Source organism: Plectropomus leopardus, chromosome 3, assembly GCF_008729295.1.
Source record: "Plectropomus leopardus isolate mb chromosome 3, YSFRI_Pleo_2.0, whole genome shotgun sequence".
Classification (NCBI taxonomy): Eukaryota; Metazoa; Chordata; class Actinopteri; order Perciformes; family Serranidae; genus Plectropomus; species Plectropomus leopardus.
The window spans coordinates 30,149,737-30,174,176 of NC_056465.1; positions in this window are offsets into that span (position 1 = coordinate 30,149,737).

Below are 24,440 nucleotides of genomic sequence, written 5' to 3' on the forward strand. Positions count from 1 at the left end.
TTTTTGAGATATTTTAAAAGGGACACGTCACCCTAAAAACAAAAATACATATTTTCTCTAACCTGTAGTTCTGTTTATCATTCTAGATTGTTTTGGTGTGAGTTGTCCAGTGTTGGAGAAATCAGCTTGGAGAAGTCTGACTTCTCGCCAATATAATGGAACAAGATGATTCTGAGTTTTTGGTGCTCAGAGCGCCCAAAAAAAAATATTTGAAAAACTCAGCAGTAGTGTCTCCAAAAAACATGACCCATTAACACAAAATAATAAACAGACCTTATTGTGAGCACTTTAATGAAGGAGTTATTTTCTTTCTACCAAACTAAACCCACCAACATATCGCTGCACAGAAGGAAACATGCATCTGCTGCTAGCTCACCTACAGCACCACTGAGCTTGTTAACATTACAGCTCGGCTGAGGGGAACAGTATCATTGTTTACATCTTGCGCTGTTCCGAGCGTATTCGCTCGTCTATGAATAGATGCACACTCCATTCTGCGTGGTGATGCGGTTTGAGGGAAACTGCTCACAAAAAGGTCTGTGGATTATCGTGTGAGTGGATCATGATTTCTAAATAGAAATATTGCTGTTGAGTTTTTCAAGTTTTTTTGAGCTTATGGTTGCTTTGTGTCTCTTTCAGGACATTTTGTGTCTCTTTGGTGTATATTTGTGTCTTTTTTGTTGTTTTGTGTCACTTTGTAGTTCATTTGCATCTCTTTGTTTTGGTTTTATGTCTTTCCAAAGTCAGGTTGTGTCTCTTTGAGTCCATTTTGTGTTTTTTTAAGGGTTTTTGTGTGGTGGCGCTTTGAGCACCACAAGCCGAGTGTTATCTAGTTCCATTTTATTGGAGAGAAGGCAGACATCTCTACGACTGATAACACTTGCTGACTGACCAAAGCAATCTAGACTGAAAAGCAGCACTACAGGTAAGAAGAAAAATGTGTATTTTTTATTTCGGGATGAACTGTCTCTTTAAACAGATAGACCTGCTGAAGAGCCAGTGCTGATGTTATTTCCTTATCACAATAAAACCAAATTTAATTTTTGGGGGGTCAGACGCAGACTTGATGATTGAAGTGGGAGGTGTTTTCAGTTGTGGTTTACGCACCTGTGTCGGCAGCTTAACTTCCATAACATAACTTCAGATCTTTCAGTGTTGTACATACTTAAAAAAGCACCCCGCTGTGATCAGGCACGACATGTCTGACTGTCTGATTTTCAACTTTTCACCTTAGGCCAATTCTCAAACTGAGCAAACTTTTTTAACTCAGTTGTGCAGTTGCATTTTTGTGACGTACGTCATGTTTGCACACATATGAGGTGCAGGGGGTTGTAAAAGGATGTGCGTGGGCTGCTGAGGATTAATCAGATAGCACTCTTCTTCCACAAACTCAGTCTTTCCTTTTCCTTTTTCTGTCTGTCGGCTAAAATTTAAATACCCAGCCTGTCCAAAAGACAGGCAGCTCCTCCTGAATCCGATAACTCTTTGAATCAATATTTGAGGCCTGTGGACAGATCTTAGTGTCCTTACAGTATTTCTGGTGATGGATTTCCCCATTTTCAGCTTGTTCTTCTGTTACAGATCATTATTCATCACAGGAGTTGATCCTTATCACTTGACATTTATTTCATCTTGTTTGTATGGTAGTGGTGGTATCACAACTGCAAGCACATATACTTATACTTATTCTCTGATTTCAGTGAGTTGCAATGTTTTCGCTTCTCCCACACAAGGGAAACTTCATTGTGAAACCATGTGGCAGGTCCCCCTCTTCCCCACATGCAGATGTTCACTCTCAGCTGCCTGCTCATCTTGCAGGCACACCCTGACTTCTCTTTGTTTATGTGTGCAACAAACCAGATGATGTAGGACACCTGTTTTGTTTAAGCTAAGCAGGTGTTTTACTTGAGACACAAAACAAAACATTGAAAGGTTGATGCAAACCACATTTTCCCTATCATGTACAGGCATGTTGGGTCATGTCAGAGTCAGTTCTGAATGTGCCTGAATTATTCTACGTCTGTTTGAATCTGTAGTTGCCATCATGCCACACAACATTGTGCATCCCTATGGTCAGGAGGCAGTGAACAAAGTGTGAAAAGTAGGCTAAAATTAACACAATTAACTCAGCACAAACACATCTTGTCCCTCTAGGTTAATTTATGCATGACAACAAGGATGGACAAAGTAGCAATGTGCTCATAATGTCATTGTAAACTCATCACTGAATATGACCGACACCGCGGAAGTCCCACCTATTACAGGAATATCAAATGCTGTGTGTGTAGGAGAGAGAAAGAAAAAGTCGTTAACTATGAAATGACGTTTGACTCATTACAAGTACCACAAACACACTGTACATCACACGCTCTTTAAAGTGAGGCAATGTCTACAAATAGGGAAGCAACCATACTACTTTTAATGATGCAAACATAAAGAAATCCTTTCATTCAGCTTAACTCACCTTAATGAGGAAGTCTGCAGGGGAACTACCCACACTGTTGAAACAAGCTGTACACTAATGACTATTTTAATGTGTTGCTCCTAGTTTTTGGTTATTTGCTCAGTTGTGCAATATAGAATTAAATGTAGAGGTCCTGTGCCAAATCTATTTGTAATAATTCCCTTCGTTGTCAACAGTTTGATGAGAAGATTGATTCGACTCTGAAAGTGTTAGCAGACTTTTCATCTAACTCTTGGCAAGCAAGTAAGTGTATTTGCAAAAGACAGTAAAAATGGACATAGCTATGTACTGTGCTATCTCCATTGGTTTGTGGATTTCTGTTTTGAAGCCTTGAGGGGTTTTTTTTTTTGTTTTTTTTTTTGGCATTTTAGCATTGCCATCTTCAGCATTTCAACACAAGGGTCAATGGGGATTGACTAAAGTGACCATTCGAGAAACTGCAGTTTTTCACCATTGGCTTCATTTTTTAGCCACTGAGGTTGCTGCTTGGTATTTCCCAAACTGTAAACTATTCCTAAAATAATTAAACATCTTAAAAAAACAAAACGTGTAACATGAACAAAAGGGATGGGCTGTGTGTTCATAAGGGGCCCAAGCTTGTTTGTGCCCCAGCCCTCTCTTGCATGCTACTCTGGCCCTGCAATTATGTGCAATTTAAGCTTAAAAAAAGTTACCTACTGTAGCTTTAATCGGTGTTTCAGAGAGCAGGGAGAGGATACTTCTTAGGTTTTAAACCACTCGGTTGTTTAGAAAAATCAACTTTCACACAATATCTCCTATTTTTAGACATAAAAACCTAACAGCCATAATGGTGTAAACTGTTAATATTTTGTTTAAATGGAACTGTTGGCTTTATATAACTATTTACCATCATGGTAACACTGTGTTTAGCTGTGTAGTGTTAACCCAAAATATTGCCTGCTTGCTCACCTTACAAGACCAGATCAGCTGATCCTTAGAAAGTGACAGTCACTGTCAGTCACTGAGTTGGCAGCTCAGGTACTTTTGTAATCTTGAGAATTGATGGTTTGAGGTTATTTTGTAACATTGCAGGTGCTTGTGCTTGCAGGTGCAGATCTTGCAACAGTGTCAAGTCACCCTTTGTTTTCTGTTCAATATGTGCACCTTTCATGATTAAGCCTTTACTCATATTCTGTTACTGTTTTGAGGTTCCCCCATGATACTTCAAAGACCAAGCGGTTACTGCGTCGGCAGGGAACAAGTACCAAAGTGGTGGGAACACAAAACGTTTTTGTAACAGTCAGCATTTCCCTTATACTCTGTCACTTTCCCGTAACAAAAATACACAGGCATAGACATGTCTCACACATCAAGAATCCCCAAACGACCATTTTCCTTAATTTGACCCACACTGGTAAATCTAAAATCCAATCCAAGAAATTCGGGGCAGATTTGACCTTGAATAGTCTCAGTCATGGATGGATTACTGAACAGACCTACTGGTCACTGAAATTAAGATGCAGAAACCAGGAAGACACTTTAGATGACCACAAAGAGATGCAAAAGAAGGACCAAGAGACATAAAAAGATTATACAAAGACACAAATATACCCCTAAGAGACACAAAATGGCCTCAAGGAGACACATAATGACAACAAAGACATGCAGAGGAAATGATAAGATACATAAAACAACAAAAAAGGACACAAATATACCCCACAGAGACACAAGACATCCTTAATGAGACATAAAAACAACCATAAAGGCCAAGTATACTTCAAAGACACACAAAACCTAGACAAAGATATGCAAAGGACCTACAAAGAGACACAAAATAACAAAAAACAAATAAAAATACTTCAGAGACAAAAGTAATATGAGACACAAAACAACAACAAAAAAATGCAAATAAACTACAAAGGGACACAAAATGTCCACAAAGAGATGTAAAGGAACTGCAAAGAGACACAAATAGACAAAAAATGACACAAATATATCTCAAAGAGACACAGTTTGTCCTTTAAGAGACAGAAAACTGCCAAGTGATGCAAAAGAACTATACAGAGACATAGATCAAAAAGACACAATATACCCCTAAAACGCACAAAACCACCACAAAGATATGCAAAGCAAATACAACAAGACACAAAACGAACAAAAAAAAACAAAAATACCTCAAACAGACACAAATTGATCTTTAAGACACAAAATGAACACAGAGATGCAAAGGAACTACAAAGTGACACAAAGCAGACAAAAAAGACACAAAGATACATCAAACACTACAAAATGGCCTCAAAGAGACACAAAACAACCATAAGAACAAACAAAATTACCACAAAGAGACACAGAACCACTGAAAGATGCAAAACAACAACAACCAAAAGAGGCAAAACCAGCACACAGTCTCTGTCTTGTTCCTGTAAATAGGAGCAGTGGTTGGGCCTTTGGCATCTCTTTGCCCCGGGTCCCAATGTCTCATTATCTGCCCATGGCCTAAATGTTAAAATATAAACAAAGTATTTCTGTATACTGTATATGTCAAATTTCACCGAGAACCGTATGTAAAACTTCACATAACAAAACATAGACGTTACTTAAAGAGTGATTAAAAACAGCCTACATTTCCTTAATGAACAGTTGGCTGCTTTTAAGAATCACACATGACTGTGCTATTGAATCAAGTAAGCTGATCCATCATTTTTTACCATCTATTACATGGTGAGTAATATTTTTAAGAAGTTCTCACGGGCACTTACGTGTTGTTTTTTTGTTTCCTAGAAACAAGCTCCACTTCCTTTCCGCGCTCACATCTCTCCCTACACCCCCTGATGAATATTATGGGAACAGTGATTGATGCAAACATGCTGTGGGAGGTTTCACTCCACGCGCTTTGTGTGCCAGCAGCATCTCAGAGAGCCGCCGTGCAGCAGAGATCTCTGTCAGCCACTCAGCTCCGGCGCTGGTTTCATTCCTGCCTCTCTCACGCTGTGTGCGCGCCCGCGTAGCCTCTTATGCGTTTGTGTGCGTTTGTGTGTGTGTTTGTGTGTTGCACGAGCGCGCTGCAACCCCCCCACCCACACATACACGCACCGGCAAAATAAAGAGTAGATCACGAGCGGTGTCTTTCCAGTCACTCCCCTCCTTTCATTGTGCCCACTCGCGTTTTAAAAGCGTCGCTGAGCTCCTGCAGGGCGCTCAGAGCTCTGATGGACCAGAGGAGGATGGATGCTGACGCGGGCCGCGTGGTCCATCGGGGCAGGCGCGCGAATAAGCTGGCTGTGGTCGTAGCCTTGCAGAACGTGCTGGTGATTGCGTGCATGGTGGTCACGGTTTATGTCTGCCGCAATGTGCAGGTGAGTAAAGAGCTGATGTGCATACTATTATTGTTTTGTTTTGTTTATTTTATCGTTATAAATATATTAGTTACATAAGTTTATTACAGTAGGTTATTATGTATATTGTATGTGTATTCGTATGTATATAAACTATAATATTATACATTAGTGCAGCTAGGTCAGTGTAGATTTATTTCAAGTAGATAAGTTTACCTTAAAATTTGAGTCATGCAGCGAACATCCAGATAACTTTTTCTGCTTGTGCGAAAATTGAATTAACTTGCTGTTAAATCTTATTAATTCATTTGTAACACTGAGTTTAGCTGCTAAAAAAGTATTTACAATGAAATTAATTCAGCCAGGTGCCCCATTTACAGAGAGCTGGTATGGTTTACTTTATGGAATCTTTACAATAGAAAAATGTACCCTTTCTTATGAGGCATTAGGAAACTACATTTGAGGAGATTTGGAAAAAAGTGGTAAAAGTATTTACCCCAAATGCCCTGCCTTTGTTCAAATAAGTTTATTCAGTCTTTACATTTCTTCTATTGGATTTAAATGTTATTTTATTTCTATTTATTCAAATCAAAAATACCCACTGTTCTTTGTTTGTTTGGGATTTCTTTGTAATTTTACATTGTTAAAACAAAATGGAAACAAAAGGTTCACTCTGTAAATGCATTTAACTATTGAGTAAAACCAAATAAAGAAAAAAAAACTTATCAAACCAAATTTATCAAGATTGCTAAAACCACTGTTTTTCATGTATATAATAATCATAGAATTGGATGATTAATATCAGGCACAAAAGGTTTTATTTCCCCAGACAAACTTTATTTAATTTTGTTTTTTCTACATAGTATGGAAACCCCCCCGGTGCAGCTTTGTTTCATTCATACCATTTGTGGTAATCGTATGTCTGGTTTGTGCATGCAGTCATGCAGACTGCAAAGGATGTCTTATTGTCAGTGCTGAGAAGTTCAAAGTTTAAATTGTACATGGATCGATTGTTTCAGTACAGTGAACTCATATTTAAACAGGATGCCACATTGGACCTCTCACTATGACAAAATGGGACAAACAAAACGCCTTCAGAAAAGCTATTGTGGTTTTCAGTCTTAATCTTGAGCCTAGAGTTGTATTTTAACCCATTCAGAGTTTGTTTGATGGAGCAGAGCTACAGAAATGTCGCAATTTTCAAGGTCAGAGACGACAGGAGTTTCTCCAGATATTCTTTGACCTGAATGAGTGATAATCAGCGTGGACATATCAGTAGGGGCTTACTGTATAAAGATCGTTTTAATGACTAACATTTGTTCTACATTCAGGCTGAGTGTTTATCGCTGCAATGCTACTCTCACTACAGCTATTAATCATCCCACAGCAAGACTTTCCCTAGTTTCTGTCAGCCTGCTTTTTTTCACACATCACTTAACCACCGAATCAAACAAACAAGTGCTCTGTGCTTTTCAGATTCAACCACCGGGAGATCAACCACTGAGAGACCAGGCTCATGTATACATACAGTTTTCTGCATTATCAGGTGAGAAAAATACCTCTATTTTTTATCTTTTTATTTATGTTTTTAACACTCATATTAACCCTTTGAAACTTGAAGTGACATCTCTTCTCTTGTGAGACCTTTTAACAAGTATTTAAACAAAAAAAAAAGTTTAATTTTCATGATTACATATTTAAAGTAATGTTCAAGAATTGTTATAAGTTTAAAGCACTTATTCTAGGCCATTTTCTTGTTGTTTTGTACCTTTTTAAAACATTGCTTTCAGGTAATTGCACTTTTTTGACTAATTTCTAGCTTTTTTTGTGTCACTTTTTCTTTTGTTGCTCCTTGTCATGTTTTTGAAAGAAATCAAGCCAATTCCCCCACGTTTCCAAGGGTAAAGGGGATTCTCTTTGTTTTCTACTCTGTTTTTTTTAGCTTATTTTTAGATAATTGTCTTGTAACTTTTTACAAGTGCAGTTTTTCAGCCATTTCTTGTTAAGTTGCTCATTGCCTTCTTCCAAAGATTTTAAAAGAAATCAAGCTGGTTGGCTCAGGTTTCAAAGGGTTAACGAGAACATTTCTCCACAAACTAAACAATCTGTGTAAAATGTTTTGACCTTTTCCCCTCACTTTCTATCATTCCTGCTCCCTTTTCCTACTCTTCCTTTCACCCTCCAGACATCTCAGAAAGTATGACGCTGAAGTTCCCTCATATTATTGGCAGAAATCAGATGGGTTTGCTTGACAACGAAGAAACAATCTACACCAACTGCACTGGACCCTATATTCTGCACATGGACCTGTGTTGCCTCTGTTACGGGTGTAACCCGAAAGGGGCCACAGGGAGCCTGCAGCTGCACGTAGCAGAGAGGAAATATTCTGTCAGCTCTTTCACCGTGAATAGTTCAAGTGAGGTCTGCACGGGGCTCTACAGTATAATCTACCTCAGGCAAAATGAGAAGGCCAGTCTGCACTTGGACTCCACTGAGGGGTTCAAGATTAAGAACGTGACTGTGGGCCTGAGCTATCTGCTGGGGAGCCAGTGTGAATACTGGTGAAAGCTCTCTGAAGAAAGACACATGAAGATTGGTGCCGACTCGAACGAGCAAAGAAGGGAGCTCAGCTCTTGTGTTCATCTGCTGCTGTGAGAACAGACACACTAAGCAGGACTCACACTGATGGCATGACGTGTGCTGTGTTAAAGCCTCGATCAACGGAGCTGCGCATCTGACAGTTTGACTGTCAGGGAGAAATGTCAACAATTTTGCGCAGTCGTGGCCAGGACAGATCATATGATTTTGTTGGTGGCGATTTGCAATTCACATTTTGTGGATATGAAATAGCTAGAATAACTAAAAACAACAATAACTAACCCATTAGAAAGCTATTTTACTTTCTTTATTGTTTTATTATTGTCTTGATAAATCAATTGAAGGGTCAGTATGTAATTCTGGAGAGAGATAGTTCATTGTTGAGGTCATTCCCAGGTCATCAAATACAGATGTCAATTCAAATGTATTGATAATTACCATTATAGCAAATCTCAATTAGCCTCAGGGGGCTTTACAGCATACCACATCCCTCTTAAGGATGATAAGGAAAAACTATCCAAAACAGGGTAAAAAAAAAAAAAAAAAAAAAAAAAGCCACAGTAAAAGCAACTGGGGGAGGATCCCTCAGCCAAAACATCTCAATCAGCCCCTGGTGGCTGGCTGCAGTACAGGTCACAATGCCTGCTCCCCCTCATGTGTGCGGATCAAAGTACGCATCGATTAAATTGCACCCAGAGATGGCGCTGCTTGTGAGTAGTTGGACGGGTGTGTGGGTGGGAACTTGAAACCACAGAGATCGCTACTGCGCAGACTCTGGTTCCAAAAACCATCACCAGTGCAAGATGACAGCGGCTTTATTTGGGATACTTTGGCTTTATTTTTGATTTGGAGTCGTGTCATCTATCTCTATATAAAGTCTACGATATTTGACAACCTGGGAATGAGACACAGCAATCAAATATCTTAACACAGAATTGCATATTGCACCTTTAATATATTTTAAAACGTTTAATATGTGAAAAATATAAACAAAAACACGACCAAAAAAAAAAAAAAAAAGTCAACAGTAGTTGCTTAATCATATGCTTATGCTTGAAGTTTACCATCAAAACTTGATCTTACAGGAATACGCAAAATCACAACGACCTCTGAGCATCCCATTAATGGTGGTGGCACATATTGTGTTGAAATTACATGGTGGCGTCAAAGTTTGGTTTAGGCACCAAAACTACTTAGTTAGGTTTAGTAAAAGATCCTGTTTTCAGTTACCGTAGGTACACTTGTAAATACATATGAAGTAGCTCATTTAATGGAATTATAATAATGATAACTTTGTTTACATAGCACCTTTAAAAAAAAGATTACATCTTGCTTTGACAAACAAGATAAAGCGGAAACCAGACAGGCTTCTTGCAGAGGCAACAGGACTTTAAGAGCCAAATAACAATGTCTAACTAAGGCCAGATAAATTTTAAAAAAGTAGTGTTTAACAAGGCAAAAACATACTAGAGGGAAGACGGACAACAATGAGAAATAGAGACGAACAACCACAAAACAATAATAATAACCTATACCAATATAAGCTGAAGCAATAGCACCAGTGATAGAATTAAACATGACCAAGACAATAAAATAATAAATTAAAAAATAAATCAAAAGACTAATTAGAATGTATGACATCTCACAAAAGCAAATCTATAAAAATGAATTTAAAGAAGTGTTTTTAAAAAAATCACTGATTTTTCAAGCCTTAACTCCTCGGGCAGATTGTTTGAAATTTAGGGGCCCTAATGGCAAAAACACGGTCATCTGTAGTTTTAAGTCTCGACTCTGGAACAGCCAGAGGGGCACTTACACGAGGATCTAAGGCTTCAAACGGGCTCATATGGGGTCAGCATTTCTGTTATGAAGCTTGGAGCCAGACCAAGACAAGCTTTATAAGTGATCAGTAAAATCTTAAAATTAATTCTAAAAATAAACAGGGAACGATTGGAGTGATGTGATAAAACCAGTAATTAAGAATTATGTCAGGTGATGTAATCATATAAAGGATGTACGTTAAGTTAAAAAAAGGCAACATTGACTTAATTTCACACAAACAGCAGTCTTCTGGCTGAAATTATTTACACATCTACCACCCTGACTTCCTCCCTATGTGGACTTTCCTGGTTTTTACCCCTCTTAATCTAAGGGATTTTAACATGAATCACTGCCCACTGTGTGTCATCCTTAAACCAGGGAATTTGTGTGTCCACCACCAATAAGGATCCAACTTGAATTTTTGTTGGTACTGTGGTACCGGCACATAATTTCAACATAATACATGTTGCCACAATGTAATGGGGTGAGTACTGAACCTCATTTACCCTTTTTTTTGCTGCAAAATGTATGACTGTTATTGCACTGACAGCAGGATCTTAAAGTGATTTACACAAGTTTAATGGGTAAAGAAGCAGTTTTTTACTCCCTCAGGTACCTTCTAGATTTGCTTTTTTAATATATATATATATATCTGTAGGTAATAGCTAATATACTGTAGATTGACTTTATTTGTATACTACCAAATGAATGTATTTTGTTATTGGTGCATTTTTTTCCACATGAAGCTTCAATCTGAGTCTCAAAAACTTTCTGCGCGCTGTGCGGCTACCAAACATTTGCTCATACAGTGTTTTTACTGGCTGGGATTACCAGACTGGTTCACCACAACAATGACTGATATGTCTGTTGTGAATGCACTGAGCTGATGCTCTGAGAGTTAAACACATGTCTGACAGGTTTGATGCTGCAACCGCACTGATGCGCAGACAGCTCAGGGTAAAGACCAGAGAGAGGAGGTGGATGAAGGGGAAGTTCACTGTTTTGACTGTATCTGCACACACAGTGCTAAAGCTTTGACATGTTTGTTTTGAATAGTGCCTTAAAAGCAGGAACCAGATGTTGAGTGTTCCCTGTATATACCATATTAGTGAAGCTATGATATTTTCAATGAAAAGGCATGTTGTAATGTTGATGAATAATACTCTTTAAGTATGCTGTAAGGCACATTGTGTCGAACTCTTGCCAAACCATCACATAGGCAGATTTATCTGGTCCAGGCTTTAAATAATGGCCTGTTTACTGTAATTGTCGTTGGTTTGGATCTCTACTATATCTTACAGAAAATATTTTATCAGTTGAATGGCTAAATGATGATGATGATAAAAAATAGTATAATGCTCTTGTATAATTAACCCCTCAATACCTGGATCGACATCAGTTTTCTTGTTCCACATTCAGACACCTTTCACCAACAAAAAACAAACAAAAAACAAACAAACAAAAAACTAGGCAAAATGACCATAAAACTATATTTATAATTCTCTTAATTATATTTAAAATTATGTTACAGAAAAAATAGGTCATTTTGCTTTTTTTTTGTTTCTTACTTTTTTTTTAAAATTTACTTTTTATTCATTTTCTTTTAGCAACAAAGAAAATGTTGTTGTTGTTTCTTACTCTTTTAAAACTTTTTCCTTTTCTTTTTTTGTGCTCAAATCTTTGGGCCGTTTCTTGTGTTGCTTGTCGCCCTCTCTTTTCATGTTTTTGAAAGAAATCAAGCCAACTCAGGTTTCATAAGTTTCATCCAGGGATCATACTTTCCAGCTACATTATGTATGACAGCTGTTTTGATGAAACTTTAATAAAGGAGTTTCCATTTGGCAATAAGCCTCTCTTCTTTGTTTTCACGGTCCACAGCTTTCTCTCTCTCTCTCTGTCTGCTGTGAGAGTCAGCAGTTTCATCATCATTACCTGGCACGTTAAACATTGCTTAACCAAAAGTGAAAGTGAATTGCAGAATCCTCTCATGTCACACAATAGCATGACGCGTCAAGTTTGTACACTGACTCTACCACAGCTGGAGGGCTTGAGAGCTCAAGGTTGCAGTTTCAGACTCACTTCCTTTTTTTTTTTTTTAAAAAAAAAGGACAGTATCGCGTGTCTGTGAAGATCTGAATCTTAAGCCTTGCTTCTTGTTGTTTGGCTTTCGTCATTTCTAAAAATAGAACAACAGAAATGTTTCCATCGAAAGTGTGTTTAGACACAACAGAGTTTCCAGGATGTGGGTGAAAAAAAATCCACTCAATCGACAGTTGACAGCGATTTTGGTATCAGGAACAAGGATGGGTGTATTTTTGGGGAGAGCCTGACTGTGAGATTTGTAATCAAGTCACAAAAGTCATAAATCTTTAACACCCACAGGCTTGTATACACATACGTGTGTTCAGCATTAGCATAAAGTAAAAGAGGTTTCCCACGGAGCCTTAAAAAGTCTTTAAATGCACTGGTTTTATTCATCTAAAAATAAGTCCTTAATCGTTATTAAAATGTCTCAAAGCTATCTTTTAAAAAGACTTTCTTTTGAATATTTAGGGACATGATTGGATAAATATTTGTTTTTCTTCTGATGTTGAATTGCCAAATCCTAAAATTATTCGTAACATTGACTTTAATTTTTTTTTAAAAAAGGCAAATGGCTCTCAGATTTACAGAATGGTCACAATGTATCATTTAAATTTAAATGTACAGATCAAAGATATGCCGTTATATTTAATTCGGAGTGGTGTTTGAATAACTTATTAAAATGTCCGACATCTGACTTGGTAGGAGGAACCCTATAAAACCAGTGTAGATTGCATTTAATGCTTGGAGTTATTAATGTTATCTGTCAGAGCACCTGCAAATACAGCTCTCATCGGCCAACTTTTATGTTGTTAGTTCATTAAATGATGTCAATCAGACAGTTTTGAAAGTTATTTTAGAGATTATTTGTACAGGACTGTGTCACACACTGCATACTTAAGAGGAACAGTAGGTTTTTTTTCCTGATTGATTGAAGAGGAAATAAAAGTGTTGGTTTTGGACACCATCCATATGCCAACCATCCAAAATGCCCTCATGCCAGTAAAGTTATTTTAGAGATTATTTGTACAGGACTGTGTCACACACTGCATACTTAAGAGGAACAGTAGGTTTTGTTTTCCTGATTGATTGAAGAGGAAATAAAAGTGTTGGTTTTAGACACCATCCATATGCCAACCATCCAAAATGCCCTCATGCCAGTAAACACAGAGTGTTAATGTGTCTAAATCTGACCTATGCTGTGCTTGATAAACCTCAGTTGTATGTTGTATTTGTTTAATTTTTCTATTAAGAAAATCATGATGACATGCTGAGGCCGAACATGACAACACCATTAGCAAACAAAATACATAATATTTGCTTCACACTACACCAGAGCCTAATCAACACAACTGAAAATCTAAACAAAAAGCATTTAAAACTAAAGGCCTGTAAAGTGTTTCTCTTATAACGCTGCACATTTCACTTTTGTTTACCAAGGTTAAACCTACACATACTTTCAGCCACAATGACCCAACATCATAAACTCTCACTCAGACAAATAATGAGCTAAAAGGTCAACTTCACTGGAATATATACGTGGGAACAAGCATGCCAGGATATGCAAATATAATGGAAGGAAATGGCAACTGACAGTACAGAAACACAGCAAATTATGTCTATATGGTGCGTGTCCCGAAATTAGTCAACATCATCGGCATATGTCTGCACATTTTTTTGCTTTCTACATCAAGTTGCACTGTACTTCACTCAAACCAACAATAATTAGCCTACAAGATAAAGACTGTTGCTGGCAGATTGTGTATCTGCTATGCTTTTGAAAGGGTTTTATATATAGCAGTGTTTTTTCTCTCGGTCAAATGGTGTTTGTTTTCCTGGGTCAACGTGTTAGAATTACCCACGTACAGGTTTCAGCCTACTGATGTTACTCTTTGAAGCCTACATCCTCAAACTTGTGGGGAGAGACAGTTTTCTTGACTTTAGACATTGATATCTTCATTGTGACCGAACAGATTTTTACCATTCATACTGCAGTTGAAGCATATATCTCCCTTTGTGCTTTTGTAATTTGAACTTCAAAGCTATCCCTTGCCAATCCTTTACAGTGCTGATGTATATAGGACAATGGGAACATGGGATAACTTCGTATAGAGCTTGGTGCTAGTGTTAGCATGATAAGGAAAAATGTAAGCAACCTGCAAATTTACATCTGAGGTTGTCACGTGTTGCTGCTTTGCACAGGACTTGTGTGTCTTCATCTTATGCTCTAGGTGTCCTTCTGTATCTGCTATTTACGCTGCAGGATGCTGTTGTCATGATGTCAACACAAGCACATGGTGGGATTACACTGCACGTAGTTCTTTTTAGACAACAAAAGCACATGGCAACTAACACCGCAACGTCAACAAATGTACATGCTGGCACAAAAAGTTAGGATGGAAGCACATGGTAAGGTGTAAAGAAACCCCAAAACATTACACTCAGGCCGCAAGTGAACACCAGACTAACCTGACGCTGTTCTGCTGTGTTTCTTGCGGATGCGATGGGTTTCGTCTAGCTGCGTTTTCATTTGATGTGGTGGGTACCATCTGGCCGTCCACTGGCATATAATAGCTTTGCAACTGATTCTGTCCAGAAACGTTTTTACCTGATGCCATCCAGTGGTGTTTCATGTAGACGTGAAATGTGTCTTTTTGCATTACAATCTTATGCCAAAAGCATTGTCAAAGCTGCAACATTTTATGAGTTTGGAATGAGAATGAATTAGCAACGTGGTTTTATTTTTTATTTTAAAAACTGTGTTTTCATTTTTAAGATCTAGATCTAGATCAAGATCTAGAACTGGCTTCTTCTCAGTGGGAAATGCTATACGGACAGTGGAGCAGGAGGAAGAGTGCATCTACTCATGGACCAGAGGCCTGTGCTCATCACAGACCGAGATGTATTTTTAGCAGTTCTCCTCGGCTGAGTTATAACGTTAGCTAGCTTAGTAATGCTAGTTGAGCTAGCAGTAGATGCACACCTCCATCTGTGCAGTGATACAGCTGATTGGTGTAGTTTGGTAGAGAGAAAATAGTTCTCATATGAAACTTTTACAACAAGGTCTGTGGATTATTTTGAGTAACTAGGTCATGATTTATGGAAAGAGACATTGCTGTTGTATGTAATATATTTTTTGGCAATTTGAGCATCAAAAGCTGAGTACCATCAGGTTCTGTTATACTAGAGAGAAGGCAAATATCTCTATGGCTGATATCAAACCCGCTGCAGCTCAAACTTTAACAATCTAGATTGATAAATGGCACCACAGGTAAGAGGAAATCCTTAAAAGAATAACTAGAGCAACAACAGACGGGACGATCCCACTGGAGAGGCTCGATGTTGCAACAAACTATTGATCCCATGCCAAACATCAAGGAGTGGCTGAAAATGATTTTCACACTGAAAAACGTAGGCTGTCTGACGCTTATGGCTGCTAGTGATGGAAAACTAATGCAAAGAGGGAAAGCACCTGTATGGTTGAGGCTGTGTAGGTAGATTGATCATGCCCGTACACATAATGCCCCCTTTGAGCTGGCTCTTGGTGAGGAAAAGGCAGAAAAATTGGCAGCGAGCCTGGGAGGAGACAGTTTCAGCATTTTTTAGGCTGGTTTGAACAGTCCAAGAGGAGAAAAAAACATTGTCTTTGAGAAAATGCACTTGACTGCTAAGGCTGACAGGGTAAATAACAAGTAGTAAATAGCAGTCCATTTCATTACTTTTTATTTATATATCAAATTTACAGTTGTTAAATAAAATGGTAATGTGCATGAGAAAAAAAGGAAGAAAAAAAATCTGTTTTGTTCATCCACTTATTGTGATCAGTTTGACCTGGAGACGTGATCCCTCTAAGAGATTTCCAGTGTATCACAATGTTTATATTTAGTGAACTTTTATGGATGATGTGCTCTATAGTACCCTCTGACAGAGCAACAATGGCCACTTTTATGAGATGTGACTTGCACTCTTTGCACTGAACTCTGTACCTTTATGTTGATACCGTTCCTGTAATTGTGACCTACTGTGCTAACAGTTTGTTTTAAACACCGTAACCTCAGAAAGTGCAAAGGGCAGCACATAAAAGCCAAATGGGGCTCAAGACAGATTGTTTTTAGTTTTTATTTTGAACATTATTGAATTTTCAAGTGCTGGTCATAACCATATAAACATGTGGGGGGAAAAAACAATACAAGCTTCACTAATTCAATATTTGCTGCAGGCCTTTTGTGTCAGATGATCATTGGCAGCCATCATGAAAATGAGCTTGATGTGGCATTACTCCCACAACTTAAGTCTTGCAAAAGATGAGGTGGAAGCTATACATTTATTCTCTTCTTTCTTTTGTATGGTGACTGGAAGGGGTTGGAGAATATGACTTTTTAATTGAATCTACACTTTATTTTTATCAGTTCTTTCAAATAAGGGAGGCAGATGGGAGGAGGCCTGGCGACAGTCCTGAATCTGGTGTTTTATGGTGTTTTCACACTTGTATGGTTTCAGTCCTCCTACTGACTCAAATGCCTCAGCAGTTTTTGCGCATGTGTGAATCCTTCAAACAAACTCTGACCCGTCTGAAGAGGTTCTTTTAAAGAGGACTACATGTAAAATCACCCAACGTGTGGTGAGAGCGGGACCTTCAGTGAGGGTTTGGGGTAAATCCCTGTGGGTTTGAGTAATAACTGTGGTTTCAGGTCAACAGCAGTTTCGATTATAACAGGTTTCCACACAGGTAGCTAAATGAAAGAATATTGCATTTGCATGTACAACCCGAAAGTCTACAGTGACCATTGGTTGGACCGCAAATCTCTGTTTTGGTATTTGCATAACAGGATGCTTCAGTCGTTGGCTGTTCATCTAGATGTATTTTAATTTAGAAAATAATATTCTGTATTCAAATTTTGTCAGAATGAGTCAGTGCTCCAGTGATATTCTTTTTGAAATTCAAAAATGATTTACAGTGTGGATGTGCAGCTGTAACTCTTTTACTTTTTATTAATTAAGACATGACCTACAAATCATGGTGGTGAGTGAATTGTTGAAAAAAACTGAGCAGTTGCTAGCAGATGAATTAAAATGTTATAAAATAATTCCTGTGCAAAGCATGTAAAGTCATACCTGCCTTTTGGATGAAATCGCTACATTGCTTCCAAAGACAGTCACACCCAAGAAATATCCAAGAAGCTGCGATTTTATTTGTTGTGCGCAAGAAATTAGTTTGTGGAATAGTTTATGGTAAGAATGTGGTTTTATCTTACTATATAGTTATAGTTATTGATGTTGTAGTAGACTATTTCATTTTTATCTTTATTTTCCTCACAGCATCAACTGTGGTGATCATGGATGCAGTTTTAGTGCAAAAGAAAAGAACAGTATTGCTCTTTTCAGTATCGAGTTCAGTATCAAGCATTGTTCCAGATTTAAAAATGTCCTACCTTCATTATACAGGGACAATAATACAAAACAGTAAAACAGTAATTTTATTATTGAAACCTGCAGCACTGGTTGTTTAACTTCTGTCAGGTTTCATGTATTCAATGTAGGAATCGGCTTTCTCTTGAATCCAATGTTCTATAACTTCCATATAAATATGTAAACTGTGAAACTAACAACAGACCAAGTTCTCACTGTGAAGATGATGAAACTGAACACAAGCGAGATAAGAAATTCACAAGACAGGGCTGTGCAAAGAGAACGGTAGATAAGCAGTTTTTGTGTGTTGGCTTTGCGTCCAGTCATATCTGAAACATGTCATCAGGCCTGGGGGCGGATCGGACTGAAGCCAAGACGGATATAGAACAGCAGTGATGGTGCAAGGCGTCTGCTCAGTGCGTGTGGGCGGGACAATAACAGTGATGTAACACCCGGCAGTTTCTCTCGTGGAGGAATTTCCTGCTAATTGGATCAAGATAAACGAGTAAACAGAGACTGAGAGAGATAGAGACAGGTTGTTTAAAATGTCACTTTCATGTTTCTTTGAACATCCGTGTTTCAGTCGAGCTGTTTTGCCGCCCCTGCATTTTAGTGAAACAGGTTGCACAGTTAGTTGGCAAGGGAAAGCATGGTGTGCTAATAGAGTCTTATTGTAAAGAAATTGTACAGCCTCACTTGTGCTTCCATGTTGATAATATAATGCAGTTTACTGACATGGGGAAAATGAAAAAGCTGCAAGTCATAACAAACACCAGAGATGGTAATGTAGTGGCTTCAGGTGTTTATTCATGCTCTGCTTTTAAACCGAAATAAAACTACTATTTCCAGGACCAGAATAACTCTGTGCTTGTCGGTTCAGGTGCAGCAGAATTGACACAACAATAGATGTGCGTGAGAACGAACATAGGCATTTGTAGTGTAAAAATAAGTAAGTAATTACCAATCCAGCCCCTGAGATCGAGCATGTATGAATGGTGAGGAGAGAGGTTGTGTTCCTTTACCTGCCAGGACACTGACTGACCAACAGAGACAGTTTAGTTTTTTTAAAGCAAGTTTTAAAAATTCATTATCAAATATGAACTTGAATTTGAAACATTGTCATCACACAACACCTACAAGCATGACCGTGTCTTGTATTCCACAAGATATAAATCAGATGTTTCTCTGGCAGAGACTGCAATAAGGCGGAGATTAAAGAGAGAAGACAGTTTATTCATTAAACCAGTTTTGCTGTGAGTGTTGAGGGATTCCCTTGGCTCTCCCTGTTTGCTTTTTATTGCACATGCAGGAGGCGGAGTCAACTGAACGTGGGATTCCCACTTTCTATTTTAGTGTGTGGGAAGACATGTGCTATATAATTAGGTACAAGGAGTCAATCTTCACAGGAAACATCCCAGTCTGCATCATGGAGAGACATCACACAGAACAGGGAGAGGCTCTGGTGGAGGTCAGGGTGCTGAAGGACAGTCTGGAAGCTGTAACTCGACCAAAAAGTTCACCTGCGGACAGCCGTGGCTGTTTCAAGTGTACATTTGCTTTGGCAACAGTGATGGGGTTCATCGTTGTGGCTCTGGTGGTGGGCTTTATCCTTCATTTATTCATGTTCACGCCATCATGGAACCAGGTGAGTAACATCTCATAGCATTGATTAAAAGTTCTCTAGGCGTTTTTCACTTTTATCTGTCAGTGTGCATGCATGTCTGATCAATCTGCCTTTCTACAGGATGTCCGACAATCGACTGATACAGCAAAACTCAACATGACCTGCAAACTAAAAAGTAAGCACAATGTAAAACTTCAAGAGTTGATTTTATTTTAAAAAATTTGAGGAAATTGATTGCCTTGAGAAATGTAAGTAAATATAACTAAGAATTGTGATTTGTGTTATCTTTATATCTAATTGTTAAGTTTACTTAGAATTAAGTTAATTTATAGAAATGTTGTGAAGTTGTTGCAACTTAAAAATGACATACGATCAATCTTTCTAAGTTTTGGCAATTCAGTAAACCAAGTATACTGCGCTATACATCTGCCTTCTGCTGGTTGCAAACTAGTCAGTCATATTTGTATGTTGACATGTTGACTAAACAGAACTCTTCTTCATTAACTTCATTATTGCCAAAATCTTCTTTGTCAAGATTAAGTTAAATCAGATTAACTTGTTTTACTGAAGTTACTAACAAGAAAGAACAAAGTAATTTCAGTTGTCATTTTTATGCTGCAACAATCTCACAGTTTCATGTATACTTAACACTTATATAAATAGTAAACATAGATAAAGTTTTAAAGTTATATTTACTTTCCTTTTACAAGGCAGTCAGTGTCCAAGATTATTTTAAGTAAAATCAGCTTGTCATTTGCTTCCAACCCTCCTAATAGGTTGTGCCTTTCTTGGTGTGCTGATGGAAAATATTTCCTTTTCCTCCGCAGTGAGCAGTGAACATGAATATGACATCTTCACTGCAAATAAACTTGCAACCTACTTAATCTACGGATGGGTGAAGTTCTCAAATGACACCAGCGAAGAGGTTATCCTCATGCATACGATGAAGAAAGACCGCTTGATAATCCTCAAGAAGAAGAGTAACGAGGAGTTCTTCTTTTTGGGAGAGAAGTTCATGTTGAGGAATGGTAGCAGAATAAGCATTTACTTCAAGTCTAACTACACAGACAGCTCGTTCAATGTCTATGAACTCTGACCAGCCTGAAATCACTCTGCCATCATGTAAAGCAACACAAACTGCAGTCAAGGCTTCTGGTTCACATGTGGCTGTATTAAGCGGTCAAACACTTTGATGTGGATGTTATGCAACTTCTCCGAATTTTTGTGCACTTATCAGAGGGTAGTTTCAGAAACAGAGAAGGAATTCAGAGCTGTGTAGAGAGTGAGTGTGACCAATGAAATTTCTCAAGGACAGATGTGAATCTTCTTGATTCTTCAAACCAAAAGTGCAGTTGTGTATTTTAATACGACTTTATCCAACTTACTGTGAATGAGCGCTGACGAACTACTGAGTTCTGATGGAAGTGTCTATGTTCCTGATTGCCGCATTAAATTATAGTAGAAAGTCCTCACGGATGAACCGCTTGTTTAATTTTATCTATATCTATATCTATCTGTCTCTCTGTATATATATATATATATATAAATATATACACACACACAAATGTATATATACATATATATGCATATATATATTGACAAAAAATTACAAAGCCAAAACATGTCTCATAACCTCAACAGTAACTCATAATGTGCTTAACTTTCCTCCCACCCATTCAAGTGTTAATTGCACTTTCACAAGAAAGTTTCTTGTTAGTCATTTTCATCTCTCTGATTGACGGTTACCTGTGAGTGTGACCAACCAGGTGGGAAATGCAAGTTCCATTTCTCAATCACTGTTTGTCAAATTAAACCATCCCTAAGACTGCAAGTGAAAGCTTTTTTTTATTTAATATAGCTGTGTTGTGGATAGAAACATTCTCTAGCCAGTGAATGTCATTTAAACATTGAACATACTTCGAACATTTGAACACCCTACAAAACAAATTTGTGATTTTTTCCCTTGCTATGTACTGTAAATAAAATTAACTTACTATAATGTTGTAATTATTGTGTCTTTGTCATTTAGTTTTCTGTTTTCTCTCAAAATGTGTATTGTTTTATTGACACATAAAAATGATAAAATCACATATTTTCAAGTATGTCTTACTGTATAACCCACAATCCAATCTGTATTTTGCTATAGCTGTTCCTCCTGTCTGTATACAGTCTGCAAAATCCCACAAAAAAGCATTTGTAAGTTCATCTGAAGCTAACTTTAGGCTTCAGCAGTGTGGTGTATTATGCTCAGTTTCTTAAAGTTCCTAATTTGGTCAGGCAAGGAAGCCTCGAAGTTAGTGGTCTGGGGATGTTTAGGCCTGGAAGACAAATGCGAGAATACTGGCACCAGGCTAGCAGTAATATGGAATAAGGCTCCTTCCAAATAAGGAGATACTTGTGGGGTTTTGTGATTGATCATAGCAGGGGAAGGGTTGCTTTACAGACAAATATATTGATGCCTGTACGTATATAAGAGACTTGCATGAGCTGAAAGGGAGAGATTCGCATTGGTCCTGAATCCTCTCCCAGGCAGACCATGGGGCCTGGTGGATGCTGAACTTTGTTGTAATAAATTGATTATTATGCAACCGAGTCGGTGTCCGCGGAGGTTTCTTCATCTTCCACACATCATTGCTACTTAAAGAGAAACAACTACAGCAGTTTGTATTTAACAAATCAAGTGGGTGTCAGTAATAGTCCTGATTTGTTTTCAGAGAGGAGCTGTTCAACTTTATGGCCATTCAGGATGTAGTTTGTGGTGCTGTCTAACTGTATTGTATCGTACAATTAAAATTTTTATGACCAGTTTTCAGCATTTAAAGATAGACTGAATTACAATAGTATAAGTTCTGAGACTACGACTTTTTCTATGCAAGAAACAAGGTACATTTCTTTCAAATTTTTGTCACAAATTTGTCAAATGTGCCATTACCTTCTCCAAGATAATCCACCTGCCTGACAGATGTGGCATATCAAGATAATGATTTACCAGAAATGTTACAACACAAGTGTTGTAACCTTTGATTGGTCACAGTAAAAGTCCAATCTAAAATCTGCTGTTTTATTTCACCACAAATGTTCAAAGTTTTAAGGGAGCATGTCATCGGCATGCTGACTGTCCACCACAGCTGTAACCAGTGAACTAAATGTTAATTTACCTACAGTTTCCATTAATTTGGCAGTAAAACAAATCAGCCCAATAGCCGCAGACCATGTGTAACCACACCAGTTCAGGACCTCGACATGCAAAAATTTCTGCACAAACTGTCAGAATCTATCACAGGAAAGCTCATCTGCACATTTTAGTGTGGCCTGTTAATGTGACCAAGCATACCTTAAGTCTGCAGATGTGAGGCTGGTTGGATGTACTGCCAAATTTACAGATATGACAGCTCTGGTGGACATTCCTGAAGTCACCGCACAAATGGCATGCTCCCTTATAACTGAGGGATTTACAGTCCATCCAGACCCCTAAGAGCAGCTGATCAGTTCCCTTTTTGTTGTTATTGTTTTGTTTTTTTTAGCTATTTTGATTCTGTTTTTATTAATTTATTGACTGATGTGTTTGATTGATTCGAGTTTATGTACTGAAGTAAATCTGTTCACTTTTTTTTTTTTTTTTTGGCTGGGTTGGTACCATCATGCAGCCCACCAAGTGTTTGGTGGAGGAAGAGATTAGAAATGGATGGCTGCCATGCGATAGAAAATTAACACTTTAATAGCCACTTTAAATCAAAAGTGTCAGTTTGGTAATATACATAATGTGTTGTGATTGTCTTTTTTAAATCCTCTTTACTGTCTGCTATGTCATTCAATCTTACATATTACGATATTATTATGTCTATAAAGGAAGCTAGACAGCCATTTAACAAGCCTGATGAAATGTACAGAAATCAAACAGTTACCGGCACAACACCTTATTGTTACACACCCACATACACTTGGTCAAAAGACTGCTTTTGCGAACTGTAAATCACTCTTGTTCAAAGAGGAAGTGAAAGTCATTGTGATGCAATATTTGAAGGAACACCTTCAGTTCCCCCGCCCCAGACATCTGCCCATTTGAGTCTCACTGCATAACCAAAACCAAACACAAATCACAATGTTTATATTATCCTGCAGAGAATTTAATCAGGGCCAGACTGGGAAGTACAAAATGGTCTTTAGGCAGGGAAGGTAATGAAACAGTGTGAAAGATTGCATCAACAAGTACTTTGCATGCTATGATGTACTGTCAGACTGAGGAAGACTAATAAAAGAGAGAAGAATTACAGAAATCAAAATAATAGAATATCAAAATAAAATGGAAAACAACTGTACTTTTTAATTCATTATAATGATTATTTTACAAAGTGGTTTAAAAGGTAATCCTAGAATTATCAATTTAATATTTAGTATGAGTGAACCACACAAGTTAATAAAGTACATTTTTTCACCAAGACAGAGAGTCATTGAAGTATAATTGTTTGTTTTCAGTATTATACTCAGATTTATTAATTTAATCAATGGTCAGTTTTATCGATCAACAAAAGACAGTTATGCTCAAAAGCCCTTTCATAATAATTTCTTCATTTCATTTTTTAAAAAATGTTATTTTACTTTAATTTCATTTACATTGTCTCATGTAAGACCACATCCACAAACACTGAGCACAAACAATTATCATAATAATAATAATAATAATAACAGCGTGGCTAGAGTACAACAAATGTTACTTAAAACACACAGAACAGAATTATTGAAATAAATACATGTATAAAAAAATAAATATGCCAGCCTTGATCAGTGACTGGTGCTACAGGTGCAGCCAGTATTGGGTAGTTTGCTCAGCCCAGACAATACAGGTGTATGGGAATCTTGCGGGTTATGCAGAAACTGTATCTGTGTGGTTTATATGGTTGAAACTAACTGTTAAGGCTGAAGATCAGTTCATGTAGTAGTGGGAAAGTGAGTTGACACTTTCTACTACTTACAGTAAAGGTACCCTTTGGCAGCTGTGCCCCTGTTGAAACACATCTGACCACGTGGTCAACAGTGTTAAACGGTAACAATTAGGTTTAGGCAACAAAACCAATCGGTCTACTGGGTGAAAATCAATGTTTGATTGAACCAATTACCACAGTATTATTGTAATAGCTTTGCTGTA